At 33.9% G+C, this 4,802-nt stretch overlaps 1 long non-coding RNA gene across 1 annotated transcript; it reads left to right on the plus strand.

Moving 5' to 3' along the window:
• The first annotated feature begins 3,338 nt into the window (after window positions 1-3,338).
• On the plus strand, window positions 3,339-3,904 carry LOC105852835 (uncharacterized). The gene is made up of 3 exons (XR_001144740.3): window positions 3,339-3,445; window positions 3,551-3,646; window positions 3,748-3,904. It is a non-coding gene; the product is annotated as an uncharacterized lncRNA (long non-coding RNA).
• The last annotated feature ends 898 nt before the right edge of the window (window positions 3,905-4,802 follow it).

Below are 4,802 nucleotides of genomic sequence, written 5' to 3' on the forward strand. Positions count from 1 at the left end.
AACTGCATGCTATGTGTTTGTGATATTGTCTCTGTTAATAATAAGTCTAATGCTATAATTTTTTAAACACATTTGTCAATTTGAGTTTGTGATTTGTGTTGGTTGTTGCTTAATTTGTTCATACTCTTATTTTTTAAATTGTAAAATATATCTACTATAATAAAATGTCAGAATATGTTCCTTTTAAGCGATAAATTAGAGCTTTTTGGTGATGCTAAAAGTAATACAGAGAGAGGTCTAGTCCAAAGCTGTTTAGAAGTTGGTTGAGTTGGTGTAAGTGGTAAATGACATTAGTGTGGCTGGCTTAAATTCTGATAAGTATTATTATAGGCTCAAAGTTTGATACATTTTTCAGACACAATTTTGATTCCTGACAAATTGACGCACGCTTGAGAGTTGCACAAATTCAAAGGACTATGCATATGAGCATGTGATTTTGTTATGCTAGTTACTTTTAAGTTATATATATTCTTTAGTTATCCCTTCTTGGGTGAAATTTTGATAGTAACAAATGTGTTTCACTTCAGAGTCTTGTAGGCTTGTCACTTGTGATACTGGGAATGAGTTTAAATAGTTAGTTTGGGAATGCTATGAAAGATACAGTTCATGTAATAGTATAATGAATTGTGATTTATATGGCTATTAATTGTTTTCTGCATTCTATAGGACTGCTTTCTCGTTTTTACTTATAGCAGACATATTTGGTTTGCCACGACTTTCTGAATTGCAACTTGTTTGTACTTAGAAGTTAAATGGTGTCTTTTTTCCTTTGATATTCAATCATTCTATCTATTTGGTGCATGATGGCGTTTGTGCTGAAATGGGAATTTTCAGTCAAGGAAGTCAACACAGAAGAGGTAAACAAACATTATAGTTATACCAGTGGAATTTGGTTGGTTGAGACTTGAAAGAGTGATTCTTCTGAGTTTTGTTGGTTGTGTTCCAGTATTGTAATGAAGTCCTTATTTCTACCAGGCAGAAGCAATACTTTGAACAAAGGAAGCGCCAACAACAAAATGTTCAGATGATGGGTTCAGCTAACCCTACTGAAAGCTCAGGCGTAGGTGGAGAAATCCTCAAAGAACATATGTCTCTGGACATTCTTAATTTGCTAAACTTATCAAAAACTGCACAGGAATGCAATTCTTTCTGCCAGAAGGGTAAGGGTAAGTGTTTAATATTCTTCTTGGATAGCAGTTTTGTTGCTGCTGCTTTAGTTTTTGTTGGAACATAAGTATGTTATAGTGTGAATTTAAAAATGTGTTGAAGTCCCACATTGGAAAGAAATATTTTTTGTAAATTTAAGTGGAAAGAAACTTGTTTTTTAAAATTCAAGTCCCACATTGGTAAGAATTTTTTTGAAATCCCACTTTGAAAAACTATCATATTTTGTGTAGTTTCAATTCTATACATACTAAAGTCCCACATTGTTTAGAAAACATATGTGACTTTGCTTCCATCACTATATAATGAGTTTCAAGCTATTGTGAAAAGTACACCAAAGTTGGATGCTTTTCCCAACTTTCTCTTTTCTCCCTCTTATATTCTGCTCGCCTAATTTTCGAGCCACTTCTCCCCTTTCTTTTTGTCCCTTCGGTTTTAGAGCGGTTATTATGCCGCAGTCCCTTCGGTTTTAGAGCGGTTATTATGCCGCAGTCCCTTCGGTTTTAAAGCGGTTATTATGCCGCAGTCCCTTCGGTTTTAAAGCGGTTATTATGCCGCAGTCCCTTCGGTTTTAAAGCGGTTATTATACCGCAGTCCCTTCAGTTTTAAAGCGGTTATTATGCCGCAGTCCCTTTGGTTTTAAAGCGGTTATTATGCCGTAGTCCCTTCAGTTTTAGAGCGGTAATTATGCCGTAGTCCCTTCGGTTTTAAAGCGGTTGTTATGCCGTAATTCTTTCGGTTTTTTGAGCGGTTGTTATGTCGTAGTTCTTTTGTTTTTAGAGCGGTTGCTATGCCGTAATCACTTTGTTTTTAGAGCGGTTATTATGCCGTAGTCCCTTCGGTTTTAAAGCGGTTATTATGCCGCAGTCCCTTCGGTTTTAAAGCGGTTATTATACCGCAGTCCCTTCGATTTTAAAGCGGTTATTATGCCGCAGTCCCTTCGGTTTTAAAGCGGTTATTATGCCGTAGTCCCTTCGGTTTTAGAGCGGTTATTATGCCGTAATTCTTTCGGTTTTTTGAGCGGTTGTTATGCCGTAGTTCTTTTGTTTTTAGAGCGGTTGCTATGCCGTAATCACTTTGTTTTTAGAGCGGTTATTATGCCGTAGTCCATTCGTTTTTTTTGTCTTTTTGAGCGGTTATTATACCGTAGTTATGAATGGTCATAGTACCATATTGAGAGTGACTTTAATTGTCATATTGAGAGTGGCTTAAACTGCCATATTGAGGGTGTAATTCTAGAACGGTTTTTCACGGTGCAGTGGAACTCCGATACAGTGAATCTGGGCTGTTTTATCCTGGGGACTTCGTGGTTGATTGTCTGCCTTGCACAATTTGGGCAGTGCCGCGAAACGTCTTAAAGAGAGCGACCTAGTCCGTGACTCAACCCAGTAATATCTTCGGTGGCATAAATTGTGAATTTTAAATAGTTTTTAAAATTCAAAATCCAACAGTTTTGAAAAGTGAGATTTACATGTCAGTTTAAACATACTACTATTATTGTGTGGCATACATTGGTTAGTTAAGTAGTTTCCCAATCTTGTCGTGTTTAGATTATTCTTGAAGCATGGGATGAACTAACTAGAGGAGGGTTAGAATCTGCTCTGTTTACCTACAAAAAGGAGAAAGTTTCTTATGATGAGATTTTCAAGAAAATAGATGATGTCTGCTTAGTACTATCCACTTTCTTTCTCCTGATTTTAATTTTTACTAATTAACTAGAATGGGAATGATTCCACAGTATTAGAAAAGGGATGCCAATTTGGTTAGTAGTCATTAGGCTTAGAAACTTCAGGCATTGATAGGCTTCATGAAGGTTAGCCATGTGACGTGGTGGGGAAATGATTTATTAGAATCTAGGATTCCTTATCAAATTACGTTGCTAATACTGCAGCTTAATCCTCAATGTCAAGCATATAAATGATAATCATAATAAATATAGAAAGCTCCCAACAAAATACCACTAGGCATTTCCATTTTGATCCAGGCCATCTAGCGGGATCCACATCAGTAATTCCAATTATTAATCCTGCGAATCTGCATAAAAGAAAGCTGATTAGTATTTCAAGTTTCAATGTTTTTCATCTCTATAATGAACAAAGTAATAAAACTGTTCCAATTGCATTCATTAAAACATGTTATTTTATTTATTTATATGCTAATTCATCTCTATGTGATTTTATTTGCTACACTTTAATGAATATTTTATTTTTGTAGAGCTTTGGGTGAATATAATAAGTCGCGAAGATTAAGAAAGAACAAGCCCACATGGAGCATTCCCATTGTAAGTTGTTTAGATTATATATATATAGAATTTCAATTATAATTTATATGTTTTTATCTATATAATATTTACTCATTATAATTTACATATAATATTCAATTTTAGTGTCAAAGACAACCTAAAGGTTATGAGTGTGGTTACTACATTATGATACATATGTTGAACATTGTATCTAGTGGTCTTGTTGATTCATGGATGCGGGTATGTGATAGATTTTTTCAAAGTTAGTATTAATTAACTACTTATGATTTTTATGGTCACATGATTTAGATAACTTTGTTATTTCAATGTTTATAATTCAGATATTTGGAGAATCAAAACCATTCGAAGATGAAGAAATGATGAATGTCCGACAACGTTGTGCAAACTTGATTCTTGAACTAATAGAAAATGCTTGAAGCACTTGTATCATTTTAGTATCTTTAGATTGTTAATAGAAGATGATGTTTTTTTTTTTTTTTTAACTAGTGAATATGATGTAGCTTTAAATTTGATAATTTAGATTTTGTAAAAAAATTATGACTCATTATCATTGATTTTTAAATGTAAAGCTTCGAATGAAGTTTTGTGTGTTAGTATCTTGACCTCGAAATAACAGAAAATATATCAGTTTTCTTTACCAAATTAATCAGTATCAAGTGCACAGCGGAATTTAAATTTTGAGGCATGCAAAGTTAGCAATATAGAAAATTAAAGAGAGAGAGTTAGAGAAGAAAACACAGAGATTTATCCTGGTTCGGTTGTCAACAACAACCTACGTCCAGTCCTGAAAATCCAATCGGATTTCAGATTTTCTTCTCCTTCAATAGAAAGAATCAATTACAGATTGTCCAGTTTCCTCCCTGAAACCTATCAATCTCTAATTATATCTTTCCTATTGAATACCCTCTGATCCTTGTAGACACTCAGCAGCCTATCACAGAATCAAAGTACGACTCTTTCTTGTTGAGACCTCTCACCCAAGAAAGTAGCCACCAGTTTCTAGCTGGATTTTCAACGTTCGTTTTGGTTCAAAGATTTATTACAGAAAGAATAAAAGACGTAAAACAAAAGAGTCTTCAATCTTTATAAATGTTGCTCTTCACAAATCTGGATATTCATGGATTGTTCTTGAGCACATTATCATTTCTCTTAGATTGTCAACAAACTGTATTGAGATCTGTAATCACAATTATGAAGTTGTTAGTTTGTTGCCATGAACCGTTTTTGAGAGCATAAGAGAAATTATGAAAGTTATGAAAAAGTTATGTAAAAGTTCTTAGAAGTTATGAGAATAAAGATTGAAAGACATCTTATATAGTTTCTGAAAAACCAACTACGAAATCGATTTCCCAATCGATTTTGTAAAGTTATAAAA

This window comes from Cicer arietinum, chromosome 2 (genome assembly GCF_000331145.2).
Source record: "Cicer arietinum cultivar CDC Frontier isolate Library 1 chromosome 2, Cicar.CDCFrontier_v2.0, whole genome shotgun sequence".
Lineage (NCBI taxonomy): Eukaryota > Viridiplantae > Streptophyta > Magnoliopsida > Fabales > Fabaceae > Cicer > Cicer arietinum.